Source organism: Equus przewalskii, chromosome 8 (assembly GCF_037783145.1).
Source record: "Equus przewalskii isolate Varuska chromosome 8, EquPr2, whole genome shotgun sequence".
NCBI lineage: Eukaryota > Metazoa > Chordata > Mammalia > Perissodactyla > Equidae > Equus > Equus przewalskii.
Window position 1 is genome coordinate 74,012,230 of NC_091838.1, and position 15,490 is coordinate 74,027,719.

Below are 15,490 nucleotides of genomic sequence, written 5' to 3' on the forward strand. Positions count from 1 at the left end.
GGAACAATTTTTGGACTCTAACGAAAATCAAATTTAGTTTGAAATGAACCTAGAAGAAGGTAGGTCAAGGAGACAAGAAGGATATAGATTTTAGCGACATTTATTTGTGCCTCTGTATCAAGCTCTGCCTGAAGCTGGAATTACCAAGAGACTTTTCAGTTAGACAAGCAATTAAGTTTCCTTTAGTTTTTATATTAAGTTGAGTCAGGTTCTATGATATCACAGCCCAAGTCGCCATACAACTAGGAAAGCCAGTACTTAATGGTGAACTCACGAGGTTAAACGAAGAAGATAAAAACAGAAAACTCTTGGGATAAAGGATAAAGGCACAGAAAACAGGATCAATCTCCTAATAAAGTTCCTTCCATCCCATTTCACTCTTCAATCCCTGTCTCCGCGGGGATGTTGGTGGATCATTGAATGGCAACAGAATGGTGACGGATGACAAAAGATGGAAGCATTGAGTGAGGTTTGGGATGTTGTAACGTCAAGGTATAAAAGGTCTTTGTGAAAGCCTTCTGTCTGAGTCAGCCTTGGCCTGGATATTACCTGACTTCTATGTCAGGGAAGGCACCAGGTGGTCCATAAAATATCTCAAAATTAAGCCACGTAAAACAGCTCTGCCTCTTGTATCTTTTATATTGAATACAAGGGACAGTTTTTTAATGGCTAAAGAGATCTCTCTGGTGTGCCACTTGGAGTAGTTCATTAAAGAGAAAGGCACAATTTAGTAATTTAACATTATTAAAATCTGTCCTTCCAATGTCAACAAGGTTAAAAGCAGATCTAATTTTGTGCCCCCAAGGTTTTTGAAAGTACTTCTCACTGGACTTCATTGGGTTTTTCTTGTAAATTAAAACCAAGTGAGTAATTCACTACGGTAGACAGATGTGTTCCTGGAGTGCGCATTTTCTCTGTGATTGACTTCTCAGTCTTAGCTCTTCCTCATCTCCCTAGTGGAGAGTGTGCCTTTAATGAGAGTGATGGATCGAACTATTCGCTATACTCTGAGTTATTATAGTGCAAGCTCTCTATTCTCTCCATCTACATATCCAAGAGTCTAGCAAAGAACATGGCACAGAGAAGTTGTTCAATAAATGCTTGATGAAAATAAATAACATATGATGCTACTAAACTTAAAGTTCACTCTTCACATCAAGACTGATAAGTAGAACTTGTCCTAGATAAATTGTTAAAGTGAATCTCTCCATATGACCATGTCCTTCTAGCGCCTATCTCTTTTCATTTGTTGAGTTAATGGATTCATTTATCCAACAAATGTTTACATTCATAGCACCACTTATGTGTCAGAGAATGTGAGAGTCTAAAGACGCAACAAAGTTTAAAACCCTTCCCGGAAGGAGTCACTACACTGTGGGGAGATAGAGGTGTAAATAAATGTAAGAGCATTTGGAAGCCGATATGTATGCCTGTGATGATTGATCAGCATCTCACTGACTACGTTTTAAGTGCCGTGAAGTCTGGCACCAGCTCTGGTTTTGCCCAGACTGCCATCTCTAGTACCTACCTCAGTGCCTGGCCCAGGGTAAGTACTTAAGTGCATGACTGAGAGTAACCAGTGTCCATTCTAGTCATTCTGTTCCATCAGGTCTAGAAAAGATGGACTCAAATCCTCATTGAAAGACATGAAGAGAATCCAAGGTCTTCCATGAGATTCTGGCAAAGTCCCAGGGCACTGATGTCCTCAGGGTCCCTTCTGACTCCACGTTCCTCTTTCAGATAAACTGTCAGTTTGCATCTCGTCACGTCTTCCCAGAATGCTTTTCCTCCTTCTCATTAGACGGAACTTTGCCATTGCTTGATGTTTGTGTAAAATCAGCCCAATCATTTCATTTACACTAGGCCACTATGTGGGTAGCATGTTCTCCCAAACACAAGTGAAAATTAATATTCTACAAAGCTGGACCCACAAGTCCTTCATCTCTCAGATGGTCACCACTGACCGCATCCCCATGGAGCTCCTTGTCTTTCCATCTGATGATTATTCTTTCATTGTGTCTCCTTTTATTTCTCACTCTCCCCTCCTTTCTAATTGCCACCCTTCCTCCAGCTTCAAATTATTTTCACTCAACTATTCCTACTAATTATTCATCTCTGGACCCTCTCTTCTGATCCAAATACAGACCCATCTCTCAAAAGTTCTAGGAGAAACCCCAAAATTTGCATTGAAAGTAATCATGTTCTACTTTTTAAAATATTCATAACAAAGTATTGAGGCTGCATTTGGGGGTAGTGTAAATTATGGACAGAGCTGAGAACAGGGGGTTTCCAACTCCATCTTGCACTGTTGAAAAGCCTTCACAGAACAAATAAATTCTGAATTGAGCCCTCAAAGGGGAATTATTTTATTCCATGTTGTGAAATGGAGGAATAGTACTCTAAGCAGAGGGATCAGCATGTACAAAAGCATGGAGGATTGAAGGGTGTGGTGTGTTGGTAGATAAGCCTGCATAGACAAAAGGTATGGTTCACAAGTAAAATGCGGGAGATGAGCTGCCCAGAAATAAGATGTGGTCAATCAAGAAGTATTCAGAATCCCATCTTATTTTCAACATTCTTTTCCTCTCTTTTGATGCCTCTTTGCCCTCCCTTCACTTCCTACTTTCTGATCTCCTCCCTTCACCCTCACATGAAAACTTAAAGTTTTTGAGAAACTATGATATTGGGAGGATGTAGGAAAATGATGCTGCATTTAAATAATTATAGCTTATGTAAAAAGCTACAAACAAGTTTCAATTGTGCTCAAGAAACATTTCTCGTATGACTGACCACAGTGTTAAGGATTGGCATTTTTATCTCCAATTTGCAAAAGAGGAAACTGAGACTCAGAGAAGTTAAGCACTGGTCTATAGTTATACATGCAAGATTTTAAAAATCATGACTATTTCAACTCTGTGTGAGTTCAAAGATCTTTCCACTGGACCGTGACATCTCCTAAAGAGCAGCAAACGTTCACAAGAGTACCGCCAGTGCATTCTAACATGATTTCAACAGTGAGGAAAACCCAAGAATAGCATATAACACCCTCTCAGATGTCTCTGCTGCCTATGGTCTTCAAATTAGTCCACACGAATTTCATAATAACCATTTACACCAGTTTTGTCAGTGATACAAGCAAGCTTTGTCTTACTCAAATATTATATTGCAAAAAAATGGCTCCAATGGTAGAATCTGATAGCACAAGAGGTTTAACATTTCTCAATCACTGGTTTTTACCTATACCAAGTTTTACCTATACTAACTATTTCAATTTTTACAACTCTGTGAGATGCCTATTGTTATTGCCAAATAATGTGGATGATAAAACTGAGACTCAGGTGATGAAACCGAGGCTCAGAGAGGTAATGTCACTTGCCAAGATCATGGAGCAATTAATTCATTGCTGAGTTTTGAACACATATTTGTTCATTTATTAAATATTTACTGAGAAACAACAATGTACCAGTCACTTTGCTAAGTTCTGGGGGCAAAATCCCCCCTCCCCAAAATAACAATTTACAGTTGTCGATGAAAATAATCCATAACCAATCTATAAATGAAAATTTGGGTAAGTTTATTCTGAGCTGAAATCTGAGGATTATACTCCGGGAGAGTCTTTCCACAAAGGAACAGAGTACTCCAAAGAAGTGGGGGTATACAGGGTGGTAATATACACTCAAAGAGTATGTTTCACATATGATTGAAATGTCCCTTTTACAATAGTCACGAGGCTGCTCTGTCAGCACAGCAATTTATGGAAACGGCAGATAGGTCTGCTGTCTCAGTGAACGCCACAGGGTGGAAGGTGTGTTGCCTCGGGCTGGGTGGTCACAGGTGAGCGCTGCAGTCGGTTCCCAGCCTAAAGAAAGATGCTTAATCTTTAAGGAGATGCCAACATTGGGAGGGGGAGAGAAGTTGCACCTTTATCTCAAGGGCCTTTGCTCTTGCCATAGGGAATCTCTAAAGCAGATATACAATACATGCTCAACGGCCTCGGTCAGAAAGACAAGGTCAGGCCGAATTAGGTTTACCAAATGGCTTCCTCATATATTACAATATATCCTATTACTTGCCATTTTTATTTGTCACAGTCTAACGAAAGAGCCGTCAATGGAAAAAGAAACAACCCCACAGGGTGGTGATTCTTATGGTGGGAAAGTATAGGGTGTGTATTAACTGTATTGGTCTGGGTTCTCCAAAGAAACAGAACCAATGGGAGATTAAGTAGATAGATATAGATATAGACACAGATTTATTATAAGATATTGGCATATGCAGTTATAGAGGCCGGGCAGTTCCAAGATCTGCGGTAGGCAACCTGGAGACCTAGGAAAGACAGCGTGTAGTTCTAGTCCAAATCCAAAGGCCTGAGGACCGAAAGAGCTGTGGTGTAGTTCCAGCCCGAGTCTGAAGCTTGGAGAAGACCAATGTCCCAGCTGGAAGGCAGGCAGAGGGAACAAATTCTGCCTTACTCATGCTCTTTTGTTCTATTTAGGTCTCCAATGGATTGGATGAGGCCCACCCACATTAGGGAGGGCAATTGCTTTACTCAGTCTACTCATTCAAATGTTAATCTCATGCAGAAACACCCTCACACACATGCCCTGAAACAATGTTTAACCAAATATTTGGGCACCCCGTGCCCCAGTCAAGTTGACACATAAAATTAACCATCACAAGCACCGTCCTTATCACTTTTCCGATATAACACATAGGCTTCTAAGGGAAAAAAAAGTCTTATATTTCTTATTTCCAAGTTAAGAAAACCGAAAACTCTTCCTCCGTAGCATATTGTAATGATATATGGCATAACTCAGCGGCTTTCAATGCTCAGAGGGCCAACCTGGTCTTCCAGAAGCTGACGGAGATACAGAGCAGTACTTGATTCAGAAAACAGAATTTAGTCCATCCTCACGTAAATAATTAAGCCTTCTTTCCAACATTGAGGGTCCATGGGCAAAAACAAAGTCATCTCAAGAATGAAACCTTAAATACAGCAAGAGCTTCCACTGTATAAGATAAATTAAACTGAGCTGCATGATCAGAAGTCATATTTTACAGAAAGCAAGGAAGAGGCTAGAATATTTACAGAAATCTATGTCAAGGAAAATGGAATTGCTAATCTCAATTTGACCTGGAATAACCTGCTAAAGTCTGAAGTATTGAGTTCAGTTCTAGGTTCCAGATTTTAAGAACATTGACCCACTGAATCCAGACAGAGAAAAGATGGCAAAACACTCAAATTCTCTCATTTGAAGAAACATTGTTGAAACAATTAAGGATGTTTAACCTGGAGAGAGGAGGAATTTAAAGGGGAATAGATGTGTTCAGGTATCTGAAGGACCATCATTAAGAAGTAGTGAGGGAGTGACCAGAGAGCACCTGCAGAGTTCCAGCCCCTGACCTACATGGTGTAATCCTCACTTAAACACTGCCAGGTGGCTATTACCATTCCCATTCTTATACGAGGAGCATGCGGCCCAGAGAGCTCACAGACTAGCTCAAGCTCCCACAGATTGTGTCAGAGGCAGCACAAGATTGCGCAGGTTCCTCTGACTCCACTGTTGTATTTTTACTCTTACATAAAGACCAGGAATTACAGTAAAGGCTGGACTAGAACCAATGGAATCAGTTTGTAGAGATAAAATTGGTTCAATAAAGAAAAAACATAGTAAAATTACAACTGTCCAACAAATGGCCATGGCTGCTTTTGAAGTGTTCATCAGAGGTGTTCCAGTGGGAATGGTGACCACTTGTCCAAGATAGTGTAGAGTGGATTTCTATACTGGGAATAGGGACTATATACTCATTAAGGTCAACTCCAAGTCTTGGAGTGTACTATTCTACACCCATTTCACTTCTTTGCTTCCTTGCCATTGGGGCAGGGAAGAGAAGAATCAAACTTGTGGGCTCTTTGAAGGCAGGTAAATCTCTCTAGTTTACATTTGCAGGGTCTAGGACAATGCCTAGCACACAATGCTGCTAAATAAATCTTTGTGAATGAATGAATAAATGTAAATACTGACTCAAGTTAATAAAAAGTATGAGCAAGGGAAGATATTTTTTCAAATCTCCATAAGAAAAGGGAACGATCCTTCTTAATCTAGGTATTTAGCTTTTAGGAGAAAGATAGGGAAAATAATCTAATTAAATACCAAAATTCTCACTTGGCTTTATCAGCCAACATCTAAAGTTTAGTCACTTCTTGGGAATTTCTTAAAAGGTAATTTTTTTTCATCTCTTAGCTTTACATACTTCCCAGAAACCCAGCTAATTTTTCCAGGTTCTACATTTTCTAAAGACCATAGATTGAGCTCTTTCCGTGTGTCGGGCACTGAGCTGAGAGATGCTCTTGCATCATCCTATTAAACCTTCTCAATAGTCTTACAAGTATTGGGTATTTTTAATCCTCATTTTACAAGTCAGAAAACTGAAGTTCTGAGGGTAATTTCCGCAAACATCACACAGGTAATAAGTGGTGTTGCTGGACTTTACACGAAGGTCTGTGTGACTGCAGAGCTGCTATGCTATAACGCGAAGAGGTTCATAAGCATCAAGTATTCATGCGCCATGCCTCACAGATGATAGGATGTTATCATGGGGTCAGCTTCCTATTGCTCTGCATAAAGCACTGCCCATTCTGTTAACTGTGCAAAGCAAGACAAGAAGGGAGGGATGTTTTTATTCTTAGCCCTTTACCCAATGCCAGGGGCTTCTTCCATAAAATCGTTGATCTGATGGGTCTAACAAATCCTATCACTGCAGGTTTGGGGCTGAGGATATCAGGGATACGTAAGAAGAGGTTAAACAGTGGCTGGAGAGATGGACTGCAACTATTTTAACTTGAAGATTAGTTTAGAATCACTCAACGATATCCTCCCACCTTTGAGCCTCTATCAACCTACATTCTGGAATGATGAAAAAAGCTGACCCAGGATCCACTGCAATCCAGTGCTTGGGTGACTTTAGACAAATCATTTCACATTCCTGGGGTCAGTTTTCTCATCATCTGCAAAGTGACACCTTGGGAATAAATAATCCCTAAGGACCCATTCTGCTCGCACCAACTGAAGCTCAGAGTTTCTGCCATATGCCTGAAGGCTACAATTTGTGACTGCTCCGAGACTCAGAACTCCCACATATGAAAAGATGCGTTCAATTGCTTAATCCATCAAATGACTGAGAGCACCCGAAACCCATAGCAGGTTGCTTTTCTTACCTATTTCCTGTGTTAATGAAGAAGGATCTGTGAAGAAAGGGGCTCTAATTTGTTACTCAGTCCACCTGACTCCCAGATTGACGAAAAGCCAACATATCTAACTGGAATGTGACAGCTGTTCACATTTGACAACTCGAGCTTAATACTTGCAAAAAGCTGTCAGACTGAAGCTGCGGGAGCCTAGAGCCAGTTTCTGCAAACACAGACTGCCACAGCATAGGAAAGGGAAGGAGGCTCTGGAGATGGAGGCGCGGCAGGGACCACAGCCAATGGAAATAATGCCATCTTTAGAATCTCAACTTTGGAACAGACCCTGGGGTCATCTAAGAAGGCAGTAATACTGTGTGTACGTTGTCTCCAGGATTTGAGTCACACAGCCTGAGTGTGAATCTGAACTCTGCCGCTTACTAGCTGGGTGATCTTAGATATATGCTGGTGACTCCCAACCCCATATCTGCAGAGCAGGTGTCTCATATACCCCAGACTTGTGTATCCCACCAGAATATCTCATAGATAGTTCACATTGGACCTGATCACAATGGAACTGATCATTTTTATCTCTACCCCAAACCCACAGTTCTGGCCACTGTGCAATAATCTATCTAACAGGTTTGACAGAGCATTTTCTCCAGTCACCCAAGATTAAGCCTTGCCCGGCTATTGTGTATTGTCTGTCTATGATGCACACAGGAAGCCATTTCCCTTAATGAATCCTAAATTTAGAAAAACCACATGTCTGTGAAGATGAGGATGAAGAACAGGAGAAAGGTAAGAGATGAAGCAAGAAGAGATGAAGAAAGACAGTCAAGAAAGCAGTAGACAGAGCGTGAGAAGGTGTGACCAGAATGTGTGCCACCCGATAACTTGTTTTCCTGCATTTACATTTCAGATCTGAAAGCAGACTCTGGGTGCCCGAGACATATTTTGTTGCTATTTCCAGCAGCACATTTACAAATTAGAAAATTATAAATGCAAACCTCAGCCCTATAGGGCCAGTGCTAATGAGGTACAATTCATAAACTCCCAATGCTGCTCTCCCCATTAGCCTGTGTGAAAACAGAGGTTCGTGGCTCACTAGGGAATGTGAGCAGAAGCAGGAAGCCTATCGAAAGCCAAAAGAGGAGGGTAAGACAAGGCAGATTGCTCCTGAGATCAGGAAAGACCACAATTCTCTGCAAGTAAGCAGAGCGTCTAGGGAGAATAGAAACTCTTTCACTGTTCAAAGAGCACAAGATTGGAAAAGCAATGATTAGCCTGAAAGGAAAAGTAATCTTTCAAAGTTGTGGTGACAGATATAATTATTTTTAAAAATATGAAAATGCAAAAAAATCAAAAATAAATTAAAATTCAATCATCATGGCAAAATTATATTTGGAGGTACATAAATAAGAAAGAAAATTCTCCCCCAACCTATTCTTTCCAGGACTAAGGTTTGAGATCATACCATAAATATTTTTCAGCAACTTCCTTTTTTCACAGGAAGTATACAGTACTATACTATGTTTAATTTAAATGCTCCCACCCCATTGGAAGTCCTTTAGGTTGTTTCACTCTTTTTATTATTACAAATATGGCTGCAATAAAAATTCTTACACATAGATATCTTAAGAAACTCATGCTCTTACTTCTGGAATATAAAGTAAACTTCTATATAAAATTATCTAAGTGGAATTGCAAGGACACAAGTTATGCACATTTTTAATTTTGATATAAATTGCAAAATTACCTCTCAAAATTGTTCTAGCAATTTAACCGCCAATGGCATATAAGAGCCCGTTTCCATACTTTGTCTATCTAGGATGTTTTCAATGTCTTAAATTCTAGTCACATGTGCAAAAACTATTTCTTTGTTTCAATTTTTATTTTAAAAATATTGGTGAAGTAAATCATGTTTTATTTCTAAAAGCATTTGTAATTTTGTGAATTTTCTTTATATTCTTTACCCTTTTTATTTCTTTTTAATTTTTTATTGAGTTGTAGGATATATTTATATTTTAAAGCTATTGATCTTGGTTCTCAAATACATCGCAAATGTATCATAAACATTTTTGTGGTATATGATACCAAGCAGAAGTTTTAAATTTTTAAGTAGCTATATCTCTTCATCCTTCATCTATGGCTGCAGGATTTTGTATATAGAAAGACCTTTCCCAATCTTATGATATATAAATATTCTACTTAATTTGTCTTATAATTTTCATAATTTTCTTCAATATTTTTATTGTGGTAAAATTACGCATAACATAAAGTTTATCATTTTAATTATTTTAAAATATACAATTCAATGGCATTTAATACATTCACAGTTTTGCAACCATGATTGCTATCTACTTCCAGAATGTTTTCATCACTTCAAAAGGAACCGAGTATCCGTTGAATAGTCACTCTTCATCCCTCCATCCTCTGGCAACCACTAATACACATTCTGTCTCTATGGATTTGCTAATTCTGGATACTTCCTATAAATGCAGTCAGACACTATGTATCCTTTTGTGTCTGGCTTCTTCCCCTTTGCATAATGCTTTCAAAGTTCACGTATGTTGTAGTATGTATCAGGACTTTATTTTTTATGACTAAATAACATTCCATTATCCGAAGTATCATATTTACATCTATTCACTAGTTGATGGACATTTGAGTTGTTTCCACATTTTGGCTATAGTGAATAGTGTTTCTATGAACATTCATGTACAAATTTTGGGTTGAACACCTATTTTCAATTCTTTTGTGTATATACACAAGAGTGGACTTGCTGGATCACATGCTAATTTTATGTTTAACTTCTTGAGAAATTATCAAACTGTTGTCCACAATGGCTGCACTATTTTACGTTCCTACCAGCAATGTAGAAGAGTTTCAATTTCTCCACGTCCTCACCAATAGTTTTAATATTCTGTTTTTCTTTCTTTCTTAAAAAATAATAGTCATCCTAATGGGTGTGAAGTAGTATCTAATTATAATTTTGATTTTCAACTTCCTAATGACAACAATACCAAGCATATTTTCATTTGCTTGTCTGCCTTTTGTATATCTTCTTTCAAGAAATGCCTACTCAAGTTCTTTGCCCATTTTTTAATTGGATTGTCTTTATTGTTGAGTTGGACATGTTCTGTATATTTTGTATACTAGATCCTTACCAGATAGGTGATTTGCAAACATTTCCTCCTGTTTCATGGGTTTTCTCTTTATTCTCTAAATAGTGTCCACTGATGCATAGCCTTATTTTTAGCACTTAGATCTTCAGTCCATCTAGAACTAAATTTTTGTGTACGATGTTGGCTATAGCTCATCTTTATTTTCTTCCAACCAAATGTTCAAGTCTCATTTATTAAGTAATTCATTCTTTGCCTCTTATTTGAGATTATATTTTTACAGTATATTAAATGCTTTACACTCAAACCCAATTCTAGACTTTCTAATCATTAAATTGATCCGTTTATTCTTATTTTTGTGCCATGCCATAATGTTTTTATTACCATAGCTTTATAATATGTTTTAATATTGATAAAAGTAGGTTTTTCTCATTGTTCTTTTCTTCGCCCAAAATGTTCTAAGAAATTTTCATACACTGAAACTTTATTTACACAGTTTGCAGAGTCAGAAATTTAGTCATAAATGTTTCCTAGAAATTACAGCTTCTGTAGGTCTTTTTCCATTTCCCTCTGCCAGTGTCAGGAAAGTGGTAATCGCCCCCTCTTCTTACATGCTAATGGGCACCCTACGAATGCCCCAGAACTGGGATAAGCTAGAAGTCTGAACCCAGTATCTTACATCACCATACCTGCTGCCTCCTTATAAGAATTAAACATTGTCCTGTCTGTGCTTTGGGACTTTGAATGCTAATTATTCAAGTATTGCATGAGAACTCCTCTCATCAACAACCCAGTCACACTTAACTCTCAGACCATTGGACATTTAGCAGAATGGAAGGGAGAGCAGTGGTACCCTCTCTGTTTGGGAAAGGGCAGACAGTAGGGAAGAGACATCTTTGCTAACTGTATGAGATCATGACAAGATGCTTTTTATGTGTGAATCTTGCTAATACATGATATGTATATTTCCTAGGTTTCTTGAATCATTCAAGTGGGAAGCAATTGCTAGAAGAATGGTGCAGGGAAACGGAAAGAAATGTATCTTCTACTGAGTCAATGTTAGGACAATCTATCAGGTGTTTGGGGGACCAGGAAATGGCATGACACAGTATAAGTGTCAATTTCAAATTACATGCATCAACAGAATAATGACTCGTACATGCTTTTCTATGAGCCATGACAAGCTATTAACACTGATAAGCCTCCTGAGGATCAGGTTAAGTGATAAGTGGATTAGCAATAGAAATTGATCTGCACACCCACCTTCCTGCATACAGCATATTTTTAAAAGGTTGTAATTCATGAAGGAAAAATTAGATGGATATAGTTAGCATAGTCAGGGAGTCAGACCCAAGATCAGAAGCCTTCTACCACAAGCCCCAAAAGACCACTTCAGCATTAGAGAACATTGTTAGGAAAGCTATGTCTCTTACTGCCAAAGGGAAATGGTATCAAAATGTAAAGCTATCTTCAGGATGCTCTACCCTAGTGCCAAGATGCTGTACAGGCACCACGAACAGAAGCAGAGAAGCAAAAAGGCTGATGGAACAGACAAGAGGCCTAGTCTTGGAAGAAATCCATCACACCTTAGTTCTCACCAACAGAGTTTGAAGAAATTAGGAGCCATATTCTATGAGGGTATTGCCAAGGTGCGTATTTCCTGGAGCTGGAGTTTTCATGATGGAGAGATTTCCACAGGACCACTTAGAGCGGGCATCATCTGGGTCTACTCTGAGTAATAAAACATGTCTTTATTTCTCAGCTGAATCAAATGACTCAACTTCTCCAGTGGGTGAAGCTACTCAGGAAACAGAACAGAGGGAAATGGTTGCTCATTTCCACGAGCCGTGGATCAGAAGAGGCCCTGATATGTTAAGCCTGACTTCAGTTTTATAGACTAGGGAGCAAGGTGTGAGCAGACCTCTGTAGGCTTCCCGAGAGCTAGCTTCCAAGCCAGAGAAGCCCCAGCATCCCACAAAGGAGACAGCCCCTCCCTGTTCTGCTATTTCAGAGGAATCTGAGACGATGCAAAGGGGCTGTGATAAGAGAACTCAGCCCTGGTATTGCAAAGATTGAGGAGCTCTAAACAAAAGATTAGAGATGGATAAAAGGGCCAGGAAATGAGCCTCTCCTGTGTCCTGCCAGGAGAAATTCATAGCAAGCTCTCTCATCATCTCCTATTCACCTATGTCTGGTGGGTCCCAGGAGTTGTCAGTAAAAGTGGAGCATCTTGAAAAGCAAAGTCTGCTCGTTATCACTAGCTAGAATTCTCCACTGGGTATTTGTTTGGAATGAACGAGAAAGCATTCGCTGACTAGCCTCCAGACCCAGGAGGCAGAGAGAGGATGAAGGGATTTGAACAAACTCCAAAATTTTTTAAGATGCTAGCCCAGTACAGTCAGCAGCATCAGGGCTCAGAGCACCCACACATGGTACTCATCTGTTGTGGGTGCAGAAGCCTCCCCAAAGTGAAATAATGAGCTGAAGAAAACCAACAAACCCCTGCCTTCTCTCAAAGATTATAAGGCATACGCCCACCTCCCAAATTAGATCCTGAGAATCCCAATTTTTGAGATTCCCTGGTATCTGAAGAGTAGGAAAATAGAAAAAGAAGGTCTCAAGCAGGAGTGATATTCTCTGTCCCCATGAATGAAATGTGAACAACGCTCAGTAGAAGTGCGTGGTTCTTGATCTTGAAGGGAGAGATCTAGAAAACCTGCTCCTTTTAAAGTCAAGAGTTTGTAAAAAGCATTTGGGTGGTGATTAATTGCAGAAACTTTCAATTCCATAGTCCCTGTGCCCCCATCTCTTGGTAAAGAATAAGAAAGAAGACTGAATACGTGTGTGGATAGCTACCACATTCTGCATAGGTGAACACCAAATCATACGCAGTTTACTAAATTTTTCAGAGACCTCATTCATTATTCCACTCAACAGTTATTTATAAATCACCTAGTAAGAGCTTTTATTCTCTACTGAATCTTCATTGACTGTTCACAACATTTCAGGCATTGAAGATTCAATAAAGAACAAAACAGACAAAATTCTTGCTCTCTGTGGGTGAGAGAGCCAATAAATTGGAGTACAGAATTTGTAGAATAGTTATTTGAAAATGCTCCTGGATAAAAAGGAAAAAGAAGAAAATAGTATCTTACATCCTACAGGAGGTCAATCAATTTGAAACAATGCCCCAAAGTCTCTCAACATTTCCTGCCATCTTTCAGCAATTAATAGCAAAAGTGGTTAAAACACAAACTGTTTGGGAGTATCACCTTGTCTTTGGAGAATATGAAGAGAGACTTCTTGGAGAAAGCAAGCCTTGAGGGTGCCTTCTGATAAGTGTCAGTTTTAATTGTGTGTTAGAGACATGGTGGTCAAATGGGAGATGAGCATAGATATTGGCACTGTCCAGCTGGCATCCTTCTGGAAATATAGCAGGTACTATGCAAAGTTTGTAAAGCTTATTCCAGAGTGTCTAAGCCATTAATGATGTAACTGTGAGTTATGAGAGTAATATCAGGGTGACTTTAACCGAGCATAGGAAGACTCAAGAGCAATAGGAACCCCAAAGCCTTCACAACATATCCTGCTCCGTCAATCCAGGTCCTTCAAGGAAAAGTGGCAGGTGGACACAATGACTGGTTAAATGTAGTTCACAGCAGGGGTGTCAAATATAATTCATCAACAAGAGTGTTCCTTTTGGCTAGACTCATTCTTAGGTCCTGAAGCTATTCTTAGTCATCTGGGATATTCGAGGTATGGGTCAAATGCCCAGGGAAATATGGTGGACAGTTGGGCTGCTCCCAAAAGTGTGCCTTTTCTCTTTTGTCAAAGATCAGTTGACTATTTTTGTGTAGGTCTATTTCTAGGTTCTCTCTTCTGTTCCACTGATCTATTTGTCCATTCTTCTACCAATATCATTACTTGATTACTGTAGCTTTCTAGTGAGCCTTGAAGTTGAGAAATGTGAATCCTCCAATTTTGATCCTCTCCTTTAGTAATATCTTGGTTATTCTAGGTATTTTGCTTTTTCATATAAACTTTAGAATCTGTTTCCAATATCTGAAAAACAGATTTCTGTGATGTTTATTGCGATTGCATTGAATCTATGGATCAGTTAGGAAGAATTGACATCTAAATGATATTGAGTCTTAAAAATCCAAGATCATGGAATATCTCTGCATTTACTTAATCCTTTTTTGAGTTCTCTCATCAGATGTTTTTAGTTTTCCATATACAAATCCTGTACATATTTTGTCAAGTTTATAACTAAGTTTTTCATTTTTGGTGCTGTTGTGAATAGTATTTTTTTTCCAATATCAAAATCCAACTGTTCATTGCTGATGTATAGGAAAGCAATTGGCTTTTATGTATTAACCTTTTATCCTGCTATGTGGCTATAATTCCTTATTAGTTCCAGGAGTTTTTAAATGGATTCTTTAGAGTTTTCTACATTACAATCATGTCTTCTATGCATAAAAACAGTTTTATTTCTCCCTTCCCAATCTGTATACCTGTTTTTTGCACTAGTTAAGACTTCTAGTAAAATGTTGAATAAGAGTGGTGAAAGAGGACATGCTTGTTTATCATCAGTCTTAGGGAGAAAGCATCCAGTTTCTCGCCGTTATGTATTGTGTTAGCTGTAGGTTTCATGTAGATGTTCTTTATCACGTTGAGAAATTTCAGCCTATTCCTAGTTTTCTGAGTGTTTTTTCACGAAGAGGTGCTGGATTTTGTTAAATGCTTTTTCTGCATCCACTGATAAATCACATGTTGTTTCTTTGTATTCTGTTGGTGGGGTGATTGTATTAATGGACTTTCGAATGTTCAACCAGCCTTATATACCCGGAGTAAATCCCACTTGGTTGTAGTATATAATTCTTTTTATGTATTGTTGGATTTTATTTGCTACTGTTTTCTTGAGGATATTTGTATCTTTGTCATGAAAGATATTCTTATGTAGTCTTCCTTTCTTGTAATGTCTTTATCTTGTTTTGGTATTATTGTAATGCTGGCCTCACAGAATGATTTAAGAAGTGCCACCTCCCTTTCTATTTTCTGAAAGAGATTATAGATGAGCTTGGTAGAGAATTGTTATCATTTCTTCCTTAAATTCTTGATAGAATTCACCAGTGAAACCATTGGCCTTGAGTCTTAGTCCACTTAGGTTGCTATAACA